Source organism: Coregonus clupeaformis, chromosome 9, assembly GCF_020615455.1.
Source record: "Coregonus clupeaformis isolate EN_2021a chromosome 9, ASM2061545v1, whole genome shotgun sequence".
Classification (NCBI taxonomy): domain Eukaryota; kingdom Metazoa; phylum Chordata; class Actinopteri; order Salmoniformes; family Salmonidae; genus Coregonus; species Coregonus clupeaformis.
Window position 1 is genome coordinate 7,165,711 of NC_059200.1, and position 24,732 is coordinate 7,190,442.

The 24,732-nt window shown below is 48.5% G+C and overlaps 1 pseudogene; it reads left to right on the forward strand.

Annotated features, from left to right (window-relative positions):
- The first annotated feature begins 4,155 nt into the window (after positions 1-4,155).
- On the forward strand, positions 4,156-24,048 carry LOC121574172 (annotated as a pseudogene).
- The last annotated feature ends 684 nt before the right edge of the window (positions 24,049-24,732 follow it).

Consider the following 24,732-nt stretch of genomic DNA (forward strand, 5'->3'; position numbering starts at 1 on the left):
TTCCTTAACATGCTCACACAGACATTTTCCCATTCGGTCGAACAAATAATGCCGTATTACCAACGCGGTATTGTAAACACATCGTGGCCGGTGTGTGTGCTTGTTTGCAGACTTTTTTGTTGTTGTACAGCTTTGACAGTGCTACTGATTGTAGTGGTGGCGCTTGGCTTGCACATGCAAATTCAGCACACACAACATTCTATAATAGAATTGCGTTATTTGACATGTCAAATTCAAATCTTTTTTGACACGCAAAGACCCAAACGGCGTTCCATAGTAGCATAGGATCTCTCTCCACGGAATACAGGTGGTTTACAATAATGAGATGTATCCACCAATCCAAAGAAATTATAGGCGGGCGCTAGACAGCCCGCCGTGCCGCTTTGTGGACAACGACTCCCATTCTAATCTTGTCAGTATATCCATAATCTTTGGTTAAACCAATTACAGCGGCTTGTTATCCTTAGTTTCCGTGTTCCAGTCAGCTGTCACCATAAACAAAATCAAATCTAGCGGGATATTTTGAAACGTAGGCTAGGTCATCTGCTTTGTGGGTTGGTTGGCTTTGTTTGGCAAACACTGAATAAGACTACATCATCAACCTACTCTTGACAATACTTGCTCCTGACTGATCAAATAAGGATTATGAATGCTCACAGACATTTCTTAGAGGAAATCTTACAGTAAGAGGACCATAAAACTATTTTAATAGCCTTACCTGGTGGCAAGTTACATTCTTGATCAACATACCGGTGATTGCACAAGTGTGCTTTAAAATGTTTCCCAGCAAATACATTAATTGTTATATTCTTCGTTATTCTATCTAAAAATGGGTCTATTACGCTAGACAATGTGGTTATGGTTAATAAATAACTCACGAAGTGACTGCATTGCTCCTCCTTGGTTTGACAAAATGAACAGTTTATTAAAAATGGCACAGTCTCAATAGTCCATGTGCAAAAGAAAGATAGGCTATAGCATCCTCTGCTGTATGTTTCAGTACCCTGTATGTATAGAAGCCTGGCTTGTTAGAGACTGCTTGAAATACAACATTATAACCACACTATAAATGGGGAACAATGTAATTTTATGATAAAGGTACAATACAACTTTATAATATAAAGTATTAATATAAATATATTATAACCTTCATAAGCATATCCTCCACAATGGTGCCCTATCTCTTCCTGTCCTGGGCTATTTGGATTAGGTGAGCCTTATCTGGTCATGAGCTCAGGCTCAAAAGTTTGCTGCTAGGTCATTCTTGGGCTTTTCATCTTCATCTCTGCTGGCTGTCCCCAACAGAGGTTACAGACTCGTAGCTGATGTGTTAAGACAGGGATCATCAACTAGATTCAGCCGCGGGCCAATTTTTTCTTCAGCGGATCGTCAGGGGGCCAAAACATAATTACAAATCATATGACCGCAAGAATCCCAAACAGATATATAGAGCATTCGGAAAGTATTCAGACACCTTTACTTTTCACACATTTTGTTACGTTACACACAATACCCCATAATGACAAAGCAAAAACAGGTTTTTAGACATTTTTGCAAATGTATATTTAAAAAACCCCGGAAATATCAAATTTACATAAGTATTCAGACCCTTTACTCAGTACTCTGTTGAAGCACATTTGGCAGTGATTACAGCCTTGAGTCTTCTTGGGTATTCCGCTACAAGCTTGGCACACCTGTATTTAGGGAGTTTCTCCCATTCTTCTCTGCAGATCCTCTCAAGCTCTGTCAGGTTGGATGGGGAGCGTCACTGCACAGCTATTTTCAGGTCTCTCCAAAGATGTTAGATCGGGTTCAAGTCCGGGCTCTGGCTGGGTCACTCAAGGACATCCAGAGACTTGTCCAGAAGCCACTCCTGCGTTGTCTTGGCTGTGTGCTTAGGGTTGTTGTCCTGTTGGAAGGTGAACCTTTGCCCCAGTCTGAGGTCCTGAGTGCTCTGGAGCAGGTTTTCATCAAGGATCTCTCTGTACTTCGATCCTGACTAGTCTTCCAGTCCCTGCCGCTGAAAAACATCCCCACAGCATGATACTGCCACCACCATGCTTCACCGTAGGGATGGTGCCAGGTTTCCTCCAGACGTGACGCTTGGCATTCAGGCCAAATAGTTTTTAACTTGTTTCTTATGGTCTGAGAGTCCTTTAGGTGCCTTTTGGCAACTCCAAGTGGGCTGTCATGTGCCTTTTACTGAGGAGTGGCTTCCGTCTGGTCACTCTACCATAAAGGCCTGATTGGTGGAGTGCTGCAGAGATGGTTGTCCTTCTGGAAGGTTCTCCCATCTCCACAGAGGAACTGGAGCTCTGTCAGAGTGACCATCGGATTCTTGGTCACCTCCCTGACCAAGGCTTTTCTCCCCCGATTGCTCAGTTTGGCCTGGCGGCCAGCTCTAGGAAGAGTCTTGGAGGTTCCTAACTTCTTCCATTTAAGAATGATGGAGGCCACTGTGTTCTTGGGGACCTTCAATGCTGCAGAAATGTTTTGGTACCCTTCCCCAGATCTGTGCCTCGACACAATCCTGTCTCTGAGCTCTGCGGACAATTCCTTCAACCTCATGGCTTGGTTTTTGCTCTGACATGCACTGTCAACTGTGGGACCTTATACAGACAGGTGTGTGCCTGTCCAAATCATGTCCAATCAATTGAATTTACCACAGGTGGACTCAAATCAAGTTGTAGAAACATCTCAAGGATGATCAATGGAAACAGGATGCACCTGAGCTCAATTTCGAGTCTCATAGCACATGGTTTGAAATAAATAAGGTATTTCCATTTTTTATGTTTTATAAATTTGCAAAAATGTCTAAAAACCTGTTTTCGCTTTGTCATTATGGGGTATTGTGTGTAGATTGATTTTTATATATTTTTTCCATTTTAGAGTAAGGCTGTAACGTAACAAAATGTGGAAAAGGGGAAGAGGTCTGAATACTTTGCGAATGCACTATAATATTTGACTAAAACATAATAATTTCAAACCTTGCTTACATTTGTATACGATCACATGTATAGTATCTCTCTATTATGCGTGGGAATACTTGGGAACAGATTTCCAAAATTAAAATCACTTGGAGCTGATTTCCTGGTGTTTTTACAGTCTTTTATGTCCAACAATGAAAATTCTAAAGAAATACAACAATTTATTTATTTTTGCTCAGAAAACTTGGGGGGCTAAATAAAACCACCAGTTGGGGAACCCTGGATTAAGAACTCCCGTCAAAGGCTGCATCTCTGTCAATGTCTCTCTCTGTAACCTTGGTATGAATTGACTTTGGGATTTTCTTGTGAAGGTTTCTGTAACAAGGGTTTTCCAGGTGGCACCATCTTTTTGATGAAAGTGATGATACCATTAAAAACAGTTTGATGTGTACATGCTGGTACAGAAAGAACAGTAGCCTATGTGATGGCAAAGGTCTCAAGTTATGTCCATGGACCATTGCAAGATGCCATATGAGGGCATGACCTATATTTTTCCTATTTTTGCCACTTTGTTCATACAGTCTGCTTTTGAACAAATGTAGTATAATATTTAATGTTACATACACAATTCCATCTTCTTGGCCGTGGAAGAAAACAAAACAGGATATATGCTGGTATGTGGTTTGACTTTTCAGAAATAAAAGCACTTGAAGCATATCAGAATACCAAAAGCTGCGATTTCCTGCTGTTGCAGCTAGTTTCCTGTAGGCTACTGACGTCTGAGCAGAAAAAAAAAAACCTTTGCAGAAGCAGCCATAAGGTTTTGACTAGGTTAAAGATGCTGTAGCCACACAATAACCAGATGAAACTATATTTCAGACAGACAGATATAGATTGATAGATAGATAGATTGAAGTAGGCAAAAGTGATGTGAAGGGTGTGGCTTACCAACGTTAAAGGTGAGTCTGTACAACTAGGGCGCGTTTGTTATTTTATTTTTACACCCCTTTGTTCAATGACGGCACCTGCACTTTAGCTTGACTGAAGCATGAGGCTGATGTTAGCAAGACTGCCTGTGCTTGACTGTAATTTCCCAGTCAATACCAAAAGTGCCCATTTCAATCATCATTGAAGAAAATATCCAAACCACAAATAGATTTCCTTGAAACTTTCCTCTGAGCAATGTATCGAACATCCAAAGAAACCATGTAAATTTCTCCCAGGGAAAATGCCTAGCGAGGAGCCAAAAATTGCACCTGCGAACATTACAGAGAAAACATCACAACAAGAGGTAAAGCAAGGGAACAACTACCTGAGACTTCTTTAACTTCACGATACAATGTAGGTTCTATACATGTTGTGCAGTTGAGAACTTTATAAACGTTGTTAAAAGGTATAATTTCACCTCTGAATGATTTAGGAATTTATGGAAAACTAATGGAACCATCATTAGTATTATTTGTATTGGTTGTTCATAAAGTAACCTAACCCATCTATCCTCATTCCTCTGACATCTGACATAGAGGAAAGTGAAATAACCTACTATAGGTCATCAACATCTCAATATTTATTTCAAAGACATAATCAAAGTTTTATGCTCTCGTTTGTTTGTTTTGCATAACATATTATAGCCCATTTTATATAAACTACCTGTAGGGTACTCTTTATTCCCCTTTTATGATTTACAATGTGTCATGATGTTGATGATGAAGGGAGGCTGATAGGCAGATGGTAGTGGCCTAAATCAAATGACTTGCTGTTCCCAAAACTGAACTGCTATTTTAACCTGAACTGCTTCCTCTTCTTGTCATTAGTTAATCTCTTTGCTGTCTGTTTACTGGTCCACTGACAACACACACACTCACGCACATTTCCTGATGTGTGAACCACACCCATATCTGTTAATCTGGACTACATAGCTATTCCTACCATTGTCACTGACTGTGTTAACCCTAAACAATGTGCAGTCCCAGAGTCTCATACAAGATAAAATGGGAATTCTACTTTTCAACATCAAGGCATGACACAGTCATAGGTTCTTCTGATAGAGGATCTGTCTGACTGTTTTAAATGTGTTATATCTGTTCTAGAGTCCAGCACAGCTGAATTGGTTTTATTTAGCTCATGATGTCACTAATCCCTCATCCCGCCCCCCATCCCCTGCACCCGCACCAGACCCAAATATTATCCAAAGAGAGCAGTGGGGTAGGAAGTATGAGTTTCTACTCTCCTGTATCGGCTACTGCGTGGGACTGGGGAACGTGTGGAGGTTTCCCTACCTCTGCTACCGCAATGGAGGAGGTGAGTAACCCACAGCCAAGCTGGCTTTCAGCCCTCATACATTTTACACTGCCCCTCAAACTCTTAAGTATGAATGAAGCTTACATGAATGAAGCTGTATTATTGTATTAAAAGTGATGCCTATTATGTTACCATGGCCTTCAGGTGTGCACTGACCTCTCACCTCTGCGTGTTGTACTGCAGAGTTAATCTGAGAACTGAAACCAAAGCCACAGTCATCACAGGCAGCCAGTGGTGGCAGAAAGCCGACACACAGGCACTGTAACTAATCCTATAAGGGAGAGCCAATGCCATTTTCAGAAACACAGCCTGACCCGAATAAGTGCACAGAAAAACACACCTTATAGTCAGTCTATTGTGAGTCTCATTCAATGCTATAGTAAACAAACCTTCAGCTCTGCATGCGAAGCTAGCACATGCTGATGCTTCAATAGTTGAAGGATGAAACATCTCCTTGCGCTGGCTGGGAGCATTCCAGATGTAGTAAGTGATTATAAAGCTATTGTGATGTTTGTAGGAACTGTCCTTACTTGCCGTGTATACGTGCAGCAGCTCAGTGTATAAACAATCAAACGAATGAGGGATGTCTCCGCTTGAATTATCCCGTTTCCTGTTTGACCTCTGTCCTCCTCTTCTCCAGGTGTGTTCCTTATCCCCTACTTCATTATGCTCTTCTTCACCGGGGTCCCCCTCTTCCTCATGGAGCTAAGTCTAGGCCAGTACAGAGCTGCTTGACCAATCACAGTGTGGAAGTGCTTCCCCCTCCTCAAAGGTAAACCCCCAGGATCCTGTCGTGTATTGAGATTATGATGTTGTTAAATGTTTTTAAGTGGAACTGAAAGAATGTTGATTTTAGTATCAAGGGGGAATGTTTTAGTGTAACGTCACATACAACAGACAGGAAGTGTGTTGTAGACAGGGGAGACTGGTGATTGGCCAGAAGAGGGAGCATCTTTTTGCATTGTTTATAAGTAGGGGGAAAAACGAAGGAGAAGGCAGAACGGCCATTGCAATCTGGGACGCCGTTCTCCAGACACCGCGGGTCTGTAACTTATGCTGTAACCTTGTGATATTAATAAAAGCCTCTAATCATTGTGCAGCATAAGCGGACTCTTTGTTGACAGCAATAATTGCCACCATTCACCCGATACGACAATCCCCATGCTGGATACCCCAGAAATAACCAATACTGCACCAATGTGTTTTATTGTCCCCCAACACTCCATAATGGGCCACCAACACTCTTGTGATTAGCCTCAACTATATCTTCTCCAACATCAAAAGCTCCATCTGGACTGCACATCCAACCTGCCTGTGTGTCTCTCTATAGGCATTGGCATTGGGATGCTCTGTGTGTCTATGCTTGTGTGCCTCTACTACAACGTGATCATAGCCTGGACCTTCTACTACCTGGGCAGCTCCTTCCAGAGCCCCCTGCCCTGGTCCTGCGATGCCCCAGCCAACGCTTACCTCTGTGGGAATGCCACCACTGGGAACAGCTCCTCTGGCACAGGTCTCAACCCCTCCGAGGTCTTCTGGAAGTAAGGGCTCTTCATCCACTACAGAGTGTTTGCCACAAAAAATGATCTAATGGCCTTTGCATGAGTGAATTCAGATAGGATTGGGTTATAGCGGGGGAATTAGTGGCATGCTGGCCTGACCCTCAACTGTGTTGGAATATCAATGGCCGTGAAATGCCTGAAATAGGCTCATTCAGACAGTGTGCTAGTGTATGTGCACAATGTTCAGCATGTACAGTGTACACTGTGCTGTATATATTCATGTCCTTGAGGAGATAAGCTAACGAAATAATGTAAACGAAAGAGGCGTGACTCCAGTATATGATGTAACGTCTATCTCATGTTCAAATTGCCTCTGTTTGCTGTGTCTGCGACTACTAGTTTTGGCTAGAGGTGTGAATACTCTGTGTGAATGTGTGTGTTTACTCAGTGTTTGCTCTGTGTGTGTTGTGTTTCAGTGAGCGTGTTCTGGATGTGGTGAACAGTAACGGCCTCCATGACCCTGGTCCTGTCAGGTGGCCCCAAGCCCTCTGCCTCCTGACTGCCTGGATCATCATCTTCTTCTGCATGCTCAAGGGCATCCGCAGCTCTGGCAAGGTGAAATAGCACACACGTCATCAGAATACACACACACACACCTGTAAACACAGACATACTCATGTTACGCAAACATGGCCTCAAAGCAAACATTCTTGCTCTTGTTGTTACTATGTACTTAAGAGCTGTTACTCTAACTTTGTTGGTGGTTTACGTGACTGCGACGTTCCCTTAATTCGTGCTGATCGTCTTGATCATCAGAGGTGCTACACTGGAGGGGTCACTTCAGGGTGTGGCCTTCTACCTCACCCCTGACGGGTCGGCTGGCCAGTGCACAGGTACATCCCCTAGTGGACACAGGCTGGTATAATATCTAGAGTCAAGTATAGGTTGTGTGTTTTCGTGTGTGTGCCTACCTTTAATGATGAGTGTCAAGGCCCTTGCTGCTGGCCAACAAAGTAAACAGCATGTCTTAACTGTCACCGTTACCATTTAGGTGTGGAACGATGCTGCCTCCCAGATCTTCTACTCATTGGGGATTGGTGTTGGGGGGCTGCTCTCCATGGCCTCCTACAATAAGTTTGATAACAATGTCATCAGGTCAGTAGTACTCTACTCTGCACTCTGAGGCTACAGGCATGCTGGGAAATGGAGTCTATTCTAACATTGTTCTGCTTTCAGGGACTGTCTGGTCATCACCATAGGGAACTGCAGCACCAGCTTCTTTGCGGTCTTCGCCATATTCTCAATCCTGGGTCACATGGCCTGGTGGAAGGGAGTGCCTGTTGGAGTGGTGGCAGACACTGGTAGCTCTCAATGAGCAAATCACTCCTCTTGTATTAACAATACATTTATGTTACATTTATGACATGGTAATCACAATACATCCAGTTATTATCATGGCAATAAAAAGTTATTTTATGGCAAATATAAGCTCATTATTCAATAGTGTCTTCAGATACTTTGACTAATAATAAGCATGTGTGGTGTGTGTGTGTGTCTGCATTCCTTAATATTCACAGGAGTGAACCAGTTTCGCCAGGACATAATTGACATGATCTGTCTCTGTCCTCCCTGGTGCCGCAAAGTGCTGCTCTACTTCAAAGCATGCTGGGTATTCTGCACCCCATTTCTCCTACTGGTGAGTCAGACAGATTTCTTTGACCCTCGACCTTTACATTATATCTCTGGGGAAGCATCCCTCTCTGTCTGAAATCCACCCTTTGTTGCACCCTCACAGTGGTGAATAATTTCAAGAAACTATCCCCTTTCACCCCGGCTGTGTTCTCTATGGGTTTCTTTTCAATCACCCTTCATGTATGCACAGTATGTCTGATATGTGTATTTTATGAGAAAAGTGTGTAGTAGCTGTTGCATAGAAACATAAATGAGTGAGCTAACCAAGTGTCCTGAGCCAGAAAGTGTCACGATTCAGACAGACGACCAGAGGACCACAATTGCGTCACACCAGAAAGTTTATTAAACTTAAGGGAAAAGGGAAGTAGGGAGTGAATGAAGGCTCCAGGGGTAACAGGGATCCCGTCCAATGCGCTGGGTCTGTGCCCCCCCCCAGTGGCAGCGATGCGTCCTATGAAGCCGGTGGTGGGTGGTCCAGAAGTCCTGGGGGGGAGACACAGACACAACAGGGCGGAATGAAACCAGGCAGCAGTACAGTTCAAGGGAAATCCAAAATACGTAGTAGCAAGGCAGAAGGCTGGTCAGAGTTACCGGGATTGAAGAGTAGTCAGGAGTCGTAATGGCAGAAGCAGGTCTGGATCTCCTGAGGCAGAAGAGTATCCAAAAAACAGGCAGGTCCGGGGTCACAAAACCAGGGTGAGCCAGAAGCGCGAGCAAACAGGTTCCGGGTGTGAGCTTTGCAGACGATCTGACACCGGAGAGCTGAAAGACAGGGCCTTAAATACTGGGAGAGGTTAGTGGGTAATGCAGCGCAGCTGGCAGAGTAATTAGAGCCGAGCAGAGCAGGGACAGGTGGAGCTAGTTAGGCTGAGTAGAGAGAGGGAGGTGAGCAGAGTGGAAGATAGTGGAAACCAATTAAGGTGGTAACCCGGTGGAGTGAGAGGGCTCATGACAGACCCCCCCCCCCAAGGGACGGCCCCAGAAGTCCCAAGAGCAACACCACGCCGGGCGGGAGGAGGGGAGCCGGAGGAGGGCTAGAACTCCTCCGAACGGTCCGAGTGAACGTCCTCATCCTCGGAGGAAGCCGGAGGGCCGTGGTCGGGAGATGGGACAGGTCCCGAGACAGGATCAGGCACAGGACAGGAAGCCGAGCGGGCCGGACGGTTAGGGACCCCTCTGGGGCGGCCCCTACGGATTGCAGGTTGATCAGGATGCCGTTGGTGGAAAGCGGTGATGAGAGTCCTATCCACAATCCGACTAGCTGGCACCCAGGTCCTTTCCTCAGGTCCATAGCCCTCCCAGTCAATGAGGTACTGGAGACCCCTACCCCTCCGTCTGGACCGAAGCAGGCGGCGGACGGTGTAAACCAGACCACCATCGACGAGCCGTGGAGGAGGAGGACCAGGCGCAGCAGGGACCAGCGGACTCTCATGGATGGGCTTAATCTTAGACACATGGAAAGTGGGGTGCACCCTCAGGGAATTAGGCAGTTGGAGCCGGACAGCAGTTGGGCTAATCACTCTTATGATAGGGAATGGGCCAATGAACCGAGGTGCCAGCTTCTGCGACTCCACCCTGAGTGGCAGGTTCTTCGATGACAACCACACCCTTTGACCAACATGGTAGGTGGGAGCAGGAATTCTCCGACGGTTGGCCCCGGTAGTGTAGCTGGCAACGGACCTGAGGAGTGTGGCTCGGGCTTGTGACCAGGTGCGGCGACATCGACGGGCAAAAGCAAGTGCAGATGGGCAAGTAACCTCCTCCTCCTGGCTGGCAAATAGAGGAGGCTGGTATCCATAAACACATTGGAAAGGGGACATACCGATGGCAGAGCAGGTCAGAGAATTGTGTGCGTACTCCACCCATGTCAATTGCTGCGACCAGGAGTGGGGGTTGCGTGAAGTCATGCATCGCAGTGCCTTCTCGAGCTCCTGATTAGCCCGCTCTGACTGCCCATTGGATTGGGGATGGAATCCGGAAGTCAGACTGACTGTGGCTCCCAGCAGGTGACAGAACTCCTTCCAAAAAGCGGAGGAGAATTGTGGACCACGGTCAGAAACAACATCCCTTGGCAGTCCGTGGATCCGGAAGACGTGTTCCAGGACCACCTGGGCGGTCTCCTTGGCGGTTGGGAGCTTGGGGAGGGGAATGAAGTGTGCCATCTTGCTGAAACGGTCAACGATGGTGAGAATGACGGTCATGCCACTTGAAGGGGGCAGCCCCGTGACAAAGTCAAGGGCGATGTGAGACCAGGGACGTCTGGGCACAGGCAGGGGCTGCAGCAATCCGGCTGGGGGCTGGCAGGACGACTTGTGTTGGTTGCAGATGGGGCAGGCTTGGACGAATTCCCGTACATCCTTCCTCAGAGAGGGCCACCAGAACCTCTGGGCGAGCAGGTTGTAAGTGCGGGTGGAGCCAGGGTGACAAGCTAGGCGGGAGTCATGTCCCCACTGAATGACCTGGGACCTCAGGTCTTCGGGGGACAAAAAGGCGGTCAGCTGGGCAAGTGCTGGGACCTGGCTGGTTACGGAGAGCCTCCAGCACCTGTTCCTCAACAGCCCAGGTCAGAGCTGCAACGATGCAGGGACTTGGCAGAATCGACACAGGGTCCTTGGAGGGGGTGTCATCCTTCTGGAATTGACGGGAGAGGGCGTCTGGCTTGGTGTTGCGTGATCCAGGCCGGTATGACAGAGTGAAATTAAACCTGGTGAAGAACAGGGCCCAGCGGGACTGCCTGGAGTTCAACCGTTTGGCCGTGCGGATGTACTCCAAGTTCTTATGATCGGTCCAAACGAGAAATGGAATGGTGGACCCCTCCAGCCAGTGACGCCACTCCTCCAAGGCAAGCTTCACAGCCAGCAGCTCCCGGTTCCCTATGTCGTAATTGCACTCAGAGGGGGACAACCGACGTGAGAAAAAGGCACAGGGATGGAGCTTCCTATCCTCCGCAGCCCACTGAGAAATCACAGCACCAACTCCCACATCCGAGGCGTCCACCTCCACAATGAATTGCCGGTCCACATCAGGCATCTGGAGGATGGGAGCGGAGGTGAACCTCACCTTGAGGGTACTGAAGGCTTTGTCGGCTGCTGGGGTCCAGGTGAAGGGTTGCTTGGTGCTGGTTAGAGCAGTGAGAGGGGCAGCAACGGTACTGTAGTTCCGGATAAACTTCCTATAGAAGTTAGCAAACCCCAGAAACTGTTGCAGCTTCTTTCTGTTCTCCGGAACTGGCCACGAAGTGACTGCTGATACTTTGGCAGGATCCATTTGGATACTTCCTTCTGCCACTATGTACCCCAGGAAGGCCACTGTCTTGACGTGAAACTCACATTTCTCTGCCTTGGCGTAGAGGGAATTCTCCAGAAGACGATGAAGGACTTGCTGGACATGGCGGGTGTGTTCAGACAGGTTTCTGGAGTAAATTAAGATGTCATCCAGGTAAACGAAGACAAACTTGTTTAACATGTCCCGCAGTACATCATTCACTAGAGCCTGGAACACAGCAGGAGCATTGGTGAGGCCAAAAGGCATAACCAGATACTCGTAGTGGCCTGTTGGTGTATTGAATGCGGTTTTCCATTCATCTCCCTCCCGGATCCGCACTAGGTGGTAAGCGTTTCTGAGATCCAACTTGGTAAAAACAGTGGCTCCCTGGAGCAACTCAAAAGCAGAGGTGAGCAGAGGCAGAGGGTAACGGTTCTTCACTGTGATGTCGTTGAGTCCCCTGTAGTCGATGCAGGGGCGAAGAGATCCGTCCTTCTTCCCCACAAAGAAGAAGCCAGCACCAGCAGGAGATGAAGATGAACGGATTAATCCTGCGGACAGAGAGCCATTGATGTAGTCCTCCATGGACTTTCTTTCAGGAGCAGACAACGAATAAAGACGACCCCTTGGAGGAGCTGTTCCAGGGAGGAGGTCGATGGCACAGTCGTACGGTCGGTGAGGGGGCAGAGATGTGGCTCTTGCTTTGTTAAACACCTCTCTGAGACCATGGTAGCATTCTGGGACATTGGAGAGGTCCGGAGCGGAGTTAGTAGGTACTGGCCGAGGGGGTAGTGCGGCAGCAAGCAGGCAGGTTCGGTGGCAGTCCTCTCCCCACTCCCTGATCACCCCGGTCACCCAGTCGAGCTGAGGGTTGTGCCGGCGGAGCCATGGGTAACCCAGGATGAGGGGTTGGCCTGGAGAGGGGAGCAGGTGAAACTGGATAGTTTCTTGATGGTTTCCGGACAGACCCATCGAGACCGGGGCCGTGACATGAGTGACCGATCCGAGTAAGTGTCCGTCCAGTGCCCGGGCAGGAATAGGAGGTGTCAAACGGAGGTTCTCCAGTCCCAGTTGGCGTGCCAGCTTGACGTCCATTATGTTGGCTTCGGCGCCAGAATCCACCAGAGCAGCCAGGGTGTGAGTTGAGTCAGAGAGGCGGAGGTGAACTTGCAGCAGGGGTTTGCGGTCGGAGGACTGGATGGTCATTGAACTCGACCGGACTCCCCTACGCCCGGTGAGCTTCGGCCCTTTAAAGGGCAGGTTACCACACGATGTCCATCACCTCCACAATAGAGGCAGAGGTTTGAGGTGAAGCGGCGCTGGCGCTCTGCAGGAGTGAGGGAGGCTCGCCCAATCTCCATAGGCTCAGACTGATCAAGCTGACCTGGGTGAGTGGCAGTAGATGACAGGAGCCCAGTCGGATCTCTCCGAATGCCGGTAGTAGGTGGACCTTGGCGCCCCCCTCTCACGACGACGGGTCTGTATCCTTCTGTCGATCCTGACAGTCAGTGCGATGGCTTCATCAAGAGTGGAAGGCAGTTCATGGGAGACCAACTCGTCCTTGATATAGTCAGCCAAACTATGGAAGAACGCGTCCACCAACGGTGGTGTGTTCCAAGAACTTTGTCTAGCCAGGGTTCGGAAGTCGATGGAATGGTCTGCGACTGTACGTCTGCCTTGTCGAATACTGAACAGTTCACGAGACGCCTCTGCGGTGGGTGAATCCAGGTCAAACACCTTCAGCATCTCCTCAGCAAACAGGTCGAAGGTTGCACATGCGGGGGTTTGACGTTCGAACTCTGCTGTTCCCCAGAGTCGAGCTCGGCCCGTCAGGTGAGTGATGGCATACCCAACTTTAGCCCCCTCCGTGGCGAAGGTCCTTGGCTGCAAGGAGAACTGGAAGTCGGCAGCTAGTCAGGAATGGCCGGACCTGGGTTGAATCGCCGTTGAACCGCTCGGGGTTTCCAATCTTGGGTTCGGAGCAGCGGCTGCAATGACCGGGGCAGGTAACTCGGGGGCTGGGCTGGTGGGCAGACTGGCTGGGGTAAGGTTGGTGAGGAGTTGAATGAGCATGGCGAGTTGTTGTTGCTGCTGCTGGAACTGCTGCTCATGCTCATCGGTTTCCATGTCGGGGAAAGTGTGCGCTGAGTCCATAATGGTCAGATCGTACTGTCACGATTCAGACAGACGACCAGAGGACCACAATTGCGTCACACCAGAAAGTTTATTAAACTTAAGGGAAAAGGGAAGTAGGGGAGTGAATGAAGGCTCCAGGGGTAACAGGGATCCCGTCCAATGCGCTGGGTCTGTGCCCCCCAGTGGCAGCGATGCGTCCTATGAAGCCGGTGGTGGGTGGTCCAGAAGTCCTGGGGGAGACACAGACACAACAGGGCGGAATGAAACCAGGCAGCAGTACAGTTCAAGGGAAATCCAAAATACGTAGTAGCAAGGCAGAAGGCTGGTCAGAGTTACCGGGATTGAAGAGTAGTCAGGAGTCGTAATGGCAGAAGCAGGTCTGGATCTCCTGAGGCAGAAGAGTATCCAAAAAACAGGCAGGTCCGGGGTCACAAAACCAGGGTGAGCCAGAAGCGCGAGCAAACAGGTTCCGGGTGTGAGCTTTGCAGACGATCTGACACCGGAGAGCTGAAAGACAGGGCCTTAAATACTGGGAGAGGTTAGTGGGTAATGCAGCGCAGCTGGCAGAGTAATTAGAGCCGAGCAGAGCAGGGACAGGTGGAGCTAGTTAGGCTGAGTAGAGAGAGGGAGGTGAGCAGAGTGGAAGATAGTGGAAACCAATTAAGGTGGTAACCCGGTGGAGTGAGAGGGCTCATGACAGAAAGAGTAATGGACGATACCATAGAGGCTCTGCCTGGATTGTCACACAGATGTCTGCTGTTAAACTTTCTTATTGCTGATGTTTTCATTTATGTTGCCTTTGTTTCACCCTGCCTCTCTGTTTCTGTGTCCCTGTGCTTCCAGTTCATCCTGATCTACATCTTCATTGAGATGTACAACACCCCGCTGCACTATGGGCCCTATGTGTACCCTCGCTGGGGCAAGGCGCTGGGGTGTGCATGGGCGCCACCTGCTGTCTGCAGATCCCCATATGGGCCATCGTGGCCATCAGCAAAAAGTCTGGGACACTGAAAGACGTCAGTACTGTCCGCCCCCATTTTCCCTGTCTGTCATCACCCAGGCCATGTTACACAGCTATAGTGATTGCCCTAAGGGGACAAATAAAGCTGTATTGAAATGACTTGAATACTGGAGCCACACTAAGAACACAATAAACTCTTGATAGGTTAAAGGCTGCCAGTGTGCTAATAATGTAGGGCAGGAGTCACAAATTACATTCAGCCGTGGGCCGATTTTTCCTTGAGCGGACGGTCGGGTGGCCAGAACATAGTTATAAATAATTTGAACACTGCAAATTGACTGCAATAATTCCAAACAGATATACACTGCTCAAAAAAATAAAGGGAACACTAAAATAACACATCCTAGATCTGAATGAATGAAATAATCTTATTAAATACTTTTTTCTTTACATAGTTGAATGTGCTGACAACAAAATCACACAAAAATTATCAATGGAAATCAAATGTATCAACCCATGGAGGTCTGGATTTGGAGTCACCCTCAAAATTAAAGTGGAAAACCACACTACAGGCTGATCCAACTTTGATGTAATGTCCTTAAAACAAGTCAAAATGAGGCTCAGTAGTGTGTGTGGCCTCCACGTGCCTGTATGACCTCCCTACAACGCCTGGGCATGCTCCTGATGAGGTGGCGGATGGTCGCCTGAGGGATCTCCTCCCAGACCTGGACTAAAGCATCCGCCAACTCCTGGACAGTCTGTGGTACAACGTGGCGTTGGTGGATGGAGCGAGACATGATGTCCCAGATGTGCTCAATTGGATTCAGGTCTGGGGAACGGGCGGGCCAGTCTATAGCATCAATGCCTTCCTCTTGCAGGAACTGCTGACACACTCCAGCCACATGAGGTCTAGCATTGTCTTGCATTAGGAGGAACCCAGGGCCAACCGCACCAGCATATGGTCTCACAAGGGGTCTGAGGATCTCATCTTGGTACCTAATGGCAGTCAGGCTACCTCTGGCGAGCACATGGAGGGCTGTGCGGCCCCCCAAAGAAATGCCACCCCACACCATGACTGACCCACCACCAAACCGGTCATGCTGGAGGATGTTGCAGGCAGCAGAACGTTCTCCACGGCGTCTCCAGACTCTGTCACGTCTGTCACATGTGCTCAGTGTGAACCTGCTTTCATCTGTGAAGAGCTCAGGGCGCCAGTGGCGAATTTGCCAATCTTGGTGTTCTCTGGCAAATGCCAAACGTCCTGCACGGTGTTGGGCTATAAGCACAACCCCCACCTGTGGATGTCGGGCCCTCATACCACCCTCATGGAGTCTGTTTCTGACCGTTTGAGCAGACACATGCACATTTGTGGCCTGTTGGAGGTCATTTTGCAGGGTTCTGGCAGTGCTCCTCCTGCTCCTCCTTGCACAAAGGCGGAGGTAGCAGTCTTGCTGCTGGGTTGTTGCCCTCCTACGGCCTCCTCCACGTCTCCTGATGTACTGGCCTGTCTCCTGGTAGCGCCTCCATGCTCTGGACACTACGCTGACAGACACAGCAAACCTTCTTGCCACAGCTCGCATTGATGTGCCATCCTGGATGAGCTGCACTACCTGAGCCACTTGTGTGGGTTGTAGACTCCGTCTCATGCTACCACTAGAGTGAAAGCACCGCCAGCATTCAAAAGTGACCAAAACTTTAGCCAGGAAGCATAGGAACTGAGAAGTGGTCTGTGGTCACCACATGCAAAACCAGTCCTTTATTGGGGGTGTCTTGCTAATTGCCTATAATTTCCACCTGTTGTCTATTCCATTTGCACAACAGCATGTTACATTTATTGTCAATCAGTGTTGCTTCCTAAGTGGACTGTTTGATTTCACAGAAGTGTGATTGACTTGGAGTTACATTGTGTTGTTTAAGTGTTCCCTTTATTTTTTTGAGCAGTGTCGTATTTGACAAAAACAGAATCATTTCAAACCTTGATTACATTGGGATACGATCACAGATACCTATATTTAGGCGTGGGAATACTTGGGAACAGATTTCCTAAATAAAAATCACTTTGAGCTGATTTTCTGGTCTTATATGTCAAAAAAAAAAAAAATTGTATATGTATATATATATAGTGGGGAGAACAAGTATTTGATACACTGTCGATTTTGCAGGTTTTCCTACTTACAAAGCATGTAGAGGTCTGTCATTTTTATCATAGGTACACTTCAACTGTGAGAGACGGAATCTAAAACAAAAATCCATAAAATCACATTGTATGATTTTTAAGTAATTCATTTGCATTTTATTGCATGACATAAGTATTTGATCACCTACCAACCAGTAAGAATTCCGGCTCTCACAGACCTGTTAGTTTTTCTTTAAGAAGCCCTCCTGTTCTCCACTCATTACCTGTATTAACTGCACCTGTTTGAACTCGTTACCTGTATAAAAGACACCTGTCCACACACTCAATCAAACAGACTCCAACCTCTCCACAATGGCCAAGACCAGAGAGCTGTGTAAGGACATCAGGGATAAAATTGTAGACCTGCACAAGGCTGGGATGGGCTACAGGACAATAGGCAAGCAGCTTGGTGAGAAGGCAACAACTGTTGGCGCAATTATTAGAAAATGGAAGAAGTTCAAGATGACGGTCAATCACCCTCGGTCTGGGGCTCCATGCAAGATCTCACCTCGTGGGGCATCAATGATCATGAGGAAGGTGAGGGATCAGCCCAGAACTACACGGCAGGACCTGGTCAATGACCTGAAGAGAGCTGGGACCACAGTCTCAAAGAAAACCATTAGTAACACACTACGCCGCCATGGATTAAAATCCTGCAGCGCACGCAAGGTCCCCCTGCTCAAGCCAGCGCATGTCCAGGCCCGTCTGAAGTTTGCCAATGACCATCTGGATGATCCAGAGGAGGAATGGGAGAAGGTCATGTGGTCTGATGAGACAAAAATAGAGCTTTTTGGTCTAAACTCCACTCGCCATGTTTAGAGGAAGAAGAAGGATGAGTACAACCCCAAGAACACCATCCCAACCGTGAAGCATGGAGGTGGAAACATCATTCTTTGGGGATGCTTTTCTGCAAAGGGGACAGGACGACTGCACCGTATTGAGGGGAGGATGGATGGGGACATGTATCGCGAGATCTTGGCCAACAACCTCCTTCCTTCAGTAAGAGCATTGAAGATGGGTCGTGGCTGGGCCTTCCAGCATGACAACGACCCGAAACACACAGCCAGGGCAACTAAGGAGTGGCTCCGTAAGAAGCATCTCAAGGTCCTGGAGTGGCCTAGCCAGTCTCCAGACCTGAACCCAATAGAAAATATTTGGAGGGAGCTGAAAGTCCGTATTGCCCAGCGACAGCCCCGAAACCTGAAGGATCTGGAGACAGTATGTATGGAGTGGGCCAAAATCCCTGCTGCAGTGTGTGCAAACCTGGTCAAGACCTACAGGAAACGTATGATCTCTGTAATTGCAAACAAAGGTTTCTGTACCAAATATTAAGTTCTGCTTTTCTGATGTATCAAATACTTATTTCATGCAATAATATGCAAATTAATTACTTAAAAATCATACAATGTGATTTTCTGGATTTTTGTTTTAGATTCCGTCTCTCACAGTTGAAGTGTACCTATGATAAAAATTACAGACTACTACATGCTTTGTAAGTAGGAAAACCTGCAAAATCGGCAGTGTATCAAATACTTGTTCTCGCCACTGTATATATATATATATATATATATATATATATATATATATGTGTGTGTGTGTGTGTGTGTGTGTGTGTGTGTATATATATATATATGTATATATATATGTATGTACAGTGAGGGAAAAAAGTATTTGATCCCCTGCTGATTTTGTACGTTTGCCCACTGACAAAGAAATGATCAGTCTATAATTTTAATGGTAGGTTTATTTGAACAATGAGAGACAGAATAACAACAAAAAAATCCTGAAAAACGCATGTCAAAAATGTAATAAATTGATTTGCATTTTAATGAGGAAAATAAGTATTTGACCCCCTCTCAATCAGAAAGATTTCTGGCTCCCAGGTGTCTTTTATACACGAGCTGAGATTAGGAGCACACTCTTAAAGGGAGTGCTCCTAATCTCAGTTTATTACCTGTATAAAAGACACCTGTCCACAGAAGCAATCAATCAATCAGATTCAAAACTCTCCACCATGGCCAAGACCAAAGAGCTCTCCAAGGATGTCAGGGACAAGATTGTAGACCTACACAAGGCTGGAATGGGCTACAAGACCATCGCCAAGCAGCTTGGTGAGAAGGTGACAACAGTTGGTACGATTATTCGCAAATGGAAGAAACACAAAATAACTGTCAGTCTCCATCGGCCTGGGGCTCCATGCAAGATTTCACCTCGTGGAGTTGCAATGATCATGAGAATGGTGAGGAATCAGCCCAGAACTACACGGGAGGATCTTGTCAATGATCTCAAGGCAGCTGGGACCATAGTCAACAAGAAAACAATTGGTAACACACTATGCCGTGAAGGACTGACATCCTGCAGTGCCCGCAAGGTCCCCCTGCTCAAGAAAGCACATATACAGGGCCGTCTGAAGTTTGCCAATGAACATCTGAATGATTCAGAGGAGAACTGGGTGAAAGTGTTGTGGTCAGATGAGACCAAAATGGAGCTCTTTGGCATCAACTCAACTCGCTGTGTTTGGAGGAGGAGGAATGCTGCCTATGACCCTAAGAACACCATCCCCACCGTCAAACATGGAGGTGGAAACATTATGCTTTGGGGATGTTTTTCTGCTAAGGGGACAGGACAACTTCACCGCATCAAAGGGACGATGGACGGGGCCATGTACTGTCAAATCTTGGGTGAGAACCTCCTTCCTTCAGCCAGGGCATTGAAAATGGGTCGTGGATGGGTATTCCAGCATGACAATGACCCAAAACACACGGCCAAGGCAACAAAGGAGTGGCTCAAGAAGAAGAACATTAAGGTCCTGGAGTGGCCTAGCCAGTCTCCATGTGACACTCTGGCTCCATGGACTTTGATATTTGAGCCAGGGTTGTTCATTGTCATTGGTTTGGGTGTATTTCATTTGGTGGTGTTGGGGATGGGTGAGTTTCATTTTGTTTGTGTCTAGTGGTGATTGGTCTATGACTCCCAATCGGAGGTAACGAGTGTCAGCTGTCGGCTCGTTATCTCTGATTGGGAGCCATATATATTCTGTGTGTTTTCTCCTTTGTTTTGTGGGTTATTGTTCCAGTGTTGTATGTTCTGGCGGTGTCACAGAGGACTTCACGTATCGTCATTTGTTGTTTTTTTCGTGGTTGCTTTAAATTAAATAAAGTCATCATGTTCACTCCACGCGCTGCGTATTGGTCCGCTCCTTCAGACGATCGTGACAGAATAACCCACCAAAAAAGGACCAAGCAGCGCGTCCAGGAGCAAAGGGTCTGGACATGGGAGGAACTGTTGGACGGTAAAGGGTCCTGGACGTGGGAAGAAATCCTGGACGGCATGGATCGCCGTCCATGGAGCGAAACAGAGGAGAGGCGACGGAGAGAGGAGCAACGGCGTCGGCAGAGCCAACGTCGGAAGGACGAGAGGCAACCCCAAGAAATTTTTTTGGGGGGCACATGGCTTGGGCGACGGAGCAGCAGGAGGCTGCCACAAGGCAGAGTCAGAGGGCTGCCAGGTTAAGGGGGCTGACGGAGGCAGAGAAGGGACGGATTCAGTGGGCTACCAGGTCAAGGGGGCTACTGGGTAAAGCAGGGAAGGAAGGTGTTGAGGCACGGCGTGAGGTACTGGGGTGTGTAACCAGTTCGGTCCGGCCCGTTCCTAGTCCCGAGGTGCAGCCAGTAGTGTGTGTTCCCGTGCGGTACGGCCTGTTCCGGTCCCTCGCACTAAGTGTAAGGTGCGCGTCGCCAGCCCGGTTCGGCCTGTTCCTGCCATACGCACCAAGTATGCGGTGCGCGTCGCCAGCTCAGCCCGGCCTGTTCCTACTCCACGCACCAGGGATACGGTGCGCTCGCCAGCCCAGCCCGGCCTGTTCCTACTCCACGCACCAGGGATACGGTGCGCCCGCCAGCCCAGCCCGGCCTGTTCCTACTCCACGCACCAGGGATACGGTGCGCTTCGCCAGCCCGGCCCGGCCTGTTCCGGCCACTCGCACCAGGGATACGGTGCGCGTCGCCAGCCCCGCCCGGCCTGTTCCTGCTCTCCGCACTAGGCGTGAGGTGAGTCCCCAGGGTCCAGCATGCCCTGTTCCGGCTCCCCGCACTAGGCGTTATGGGAGTCCCCAGGGTCCAGCATGCCCTGTTCCGACTCCCCGCACTAGCCCTGAGATGCGTGTCCTCAGCCCGGTACCTCCAGTTCCGGCACCACGCATCAGGCCTACGGTGCGTCCCCAGGGCCAAGCATGCCCTGTTGCTGCTTCCCGCACTAGCCCTGAGATGCGTGTCCTCAGCCCGGTACCTCCAGTTCCGGCACCACGCATCAGGCCTACGGTGCGTCCCCAGGGTCCAGCATGCCCTGTTGCTTCTCCCCGCACTAGCCCTGAGATGCGTGTCCTCAGCCCGGTACCTCCTGTTCCGGCACCACGCACCAGGCCTACGATGCGCCTCAGACGGCCAGAGTCTGCCGTCTGCCCAACGGGGGCCTGAACTGCCCGTCTGCCCAAAGCCTGCAAAGCCGCCCGTCTGCCATGAGCCATCAGAGCCGTCCGCCAGACCGGAGCCGCTAGAGCCTTCCGCCAGACAGGATCAGCCAGAGCCTTCCGCCAGACAGGATCAGCCAGAGCCTTCTGCCAGACAGGATCAGCCAGAGCCTTCTGCCAGACAGGATCAGCCAGAGCCTTCCGCCAGACAGGATCAGCCAGATCCGTCAGTCGGCCATGAGCAGCCAGATCCGTCAGCCAGCCATGAGCAGCCAGATCCGTCAGCCAGCCATGAGCAGCCAGATCCGTTAGCCAGCCACGAGCAGCCAGATCCGTTAGCCAGCCATGAGCAGCCAGTTCCGTCAGCCAGCCATGAGCCGTCCAGCCAGGATCCGCCAGAGCCGTCCAGCCAGGATCCGCCAGAGCCGTCCCAGCCGGGATCCGCCAGAGCCGTCCAACCGGGATCCGTCAGAGCCGTCCAGCCAGGATCCGCCAGCCAGCCAGGATCCGCCAGAGCCAGCCAGCCAGGATCCGCCATTTAGTCAGGTGCTGCCCCTTAGCTCGGTGTTGCTCCTTATCCTGTTGCTGTCCCTTATCCTGGTGCTGTCCCTTAGCCTGGTACTGCCCCTTAGTCCGGTACTGCCCCTTAGTCCGGTACTGCCCCGTAGTCCGGTGCTGCCCCTTAGTCCGGTGCTGCCCCTTAGCCCGGTGCTGCCCCTTGTCCCGGTGCTGCCCCTTATCCCGGTGCTGCCCCTTATCCCGGTGCTGCCCCTTAGGCCGATGCTGCCCCTTAGTCCGGTGTTGCCCCTTAGTCCAGGTGGGGTTAGTTGGAGGGTGGTCATTGGGAGGAGGCTACCGAAGCAGGTTGTGACTGTGGTGGGGTGGGGATCACGACCGGGGCCAGAGCCGCCACCGTGGACAGACGCCCACCCAGACCCTCCCCTAGTCCTGATATTGGTGCGCCCGGAGTTCGCACCTTTGAGGGGGGTACTGTGACACTCTGGCTCCATGGACTTTGATATTTGAGCCAGGGTTGTTCATTGTCATTGGTTTGGGTGTATTTCATTTGGTGGTGTTGGGGATGGGTGAGTTTCATTTTGTTTGTGTCTAGTGGTGATTGGTCTATGACTCCCAATCGGAGGTAACGAGTGTCAGCTGTCGGCTCGTTATCTCTGATTGGGAGCCATATATATTCTGTGTGTTTTCTCCTTTGTTTTGTGGGTTATTGTTCCAGTGTTGTATGTTCTGGCGGTGTCACAGAGGACTTCACGTATCGTCATTTGTTGTTTTTTCGTGGTTGCTTTAAATTAAATAAAGTCATCATGTTCACTCCACGCGCTGCGTATTGGTCCGCTCCTTCAGACGATCGTGACACTCCAGACCTTAATCCCATAGAAAATCTGTGGAGGGAGCTGAAGGTTCGAGTTGCCAAACGTCAGCCTCAAAACCTTAATGACTTGGAGAAGATCTGCAAAGAGGAGTGGGACAAAATCCCTCCTGAGATGTGTGCAAACCTGGTGGCCAACTACAAGAAACGTCTGACCTCTGTGATTGCCAACAAGGGTTTTGCCACCAAGTACTAAGTCATGTTTTGCAGAGGGGTCAAATACTTATTTCCCTCATTAAAATGCAAATCAGTTTATAACATTTTTGACATGCGTTTTTCTGGATTTTTTTGTTGTTATTCTGTCTCTCACTGTTCAAATAAACCTACCATTAAAATTATAGACTGATAATTTCTCTGTCAGTGGGCAAACGTACAAAATCAGCAGGGGATCAAATACTTTTGTCCCTCACTGTAAGTATGTATGTGTGTTTTTGCTCAGAAAACTTGGGGGGCCAAATAAAATCACCTGTGGGCTGCCTATTGCTGAACCCTGGGTTACATCAGTAAAGAAAAGATACAAAGTCACAATCCATTCATTATAAAAATCTATTTATTAATCTCTTTCTCTGTCCATTCAGCGTTTTAAGAAATATATTCGACCTCTAAATTCCTGGAGGGTGAACAACTTGAACAACAGTGGAGGGGGAGAGGAACAAGTAGAGAGGGTGAAGGCACCGTTCACGTTAAACCTGACAGACAGAGACACGGTCAACCTTACAGAGGTGGATTTCAGAGCTTTAACCTGAGAAAATGGGACAGAGGCATGACCCTTCCTCACTGCTGGAGGTGGAGAGTGTATCATCACCTGCAGAACTGTGTGTACGAAGAGACAGAGGAAGGATTTCACTGTCCAGGCATCTTGCCCTGCCAGCCAGAAGGATACATTTTTGCCATTCACTATACTGAGACTTTAAATATGATTTTAATAACAAAGACTGCTTAGAATATGTATCTGATTGTCCTTCAGGACAATGTGAATGAGTGGTTTTATTGATCCTTTTAAATGTTTTTTACTCTGTCTATTTGCAATGTTGCTGGAGTGTGTATATAGCCTAAAGGCCATGGCTGCAGCATGCATACACAGACCATGTTTGTCTTTCTGAGAGGAAACATTTTGTGGTGCAGGGCAGAGCTGTTTGTTTCCGCTGACAAAGAGACTGGCTATAGGACGCAAGTTTGACTGTGTCTGTGTGGTCTTCATCTCATCTCTGATCTGTAGCTCACCAGAGGACTAGCTGTGCTATGGTACTATTTTATTACAAAATAATAAAATGTATATAATTGTAATATTACTGCACATCGTTTCATGTCATGTTGCAGTGCTGATTTATTGACTGTGTAGCTAGGTAAAACTTTGACTACTATGACAGGTAGCCTAGCCAGTGATGATTTTAGCATATAAATCTTGGTGGGGCAAAAAAACTAAGAAAAGTGGGATGCTTGCCAGCAAAGCCACTACACAACACTGTGACAAACTGTTCCCACAAACTGTTAGGGCCTACATAAAGCTGTCCCAACAACTTACCACTGCTACACCTGGCTATCAGCGGAGCCTTGTCTGGTAGCAAAACAGTTAATTCAGCCTAATTTACTGCCTTTAAAACAAACATAGCTGATATGGCTGACTTGCTTAAACAAATGTGGTTTCTACTGACAATTGAGATGTACAAACTATGGCATAAGGGGACGACAAGCGGACAAGAGGCAATCTAATTTCGATTAAGACATTAATGAGCGAGCTAGGACTGATGTAGTCAATATAACTATTTGTTCAGCACTTTTGAAATGTACAGCGACAGAATTCAGAATATGGGCCGTTCTTACAGTATTCTCCCTGTACACCAAGTCTGACCCGTAGGATAAATAAAGGGGCATATAAGCAGATAATGAAAGCTCTTACACTATTCGATGATTACAT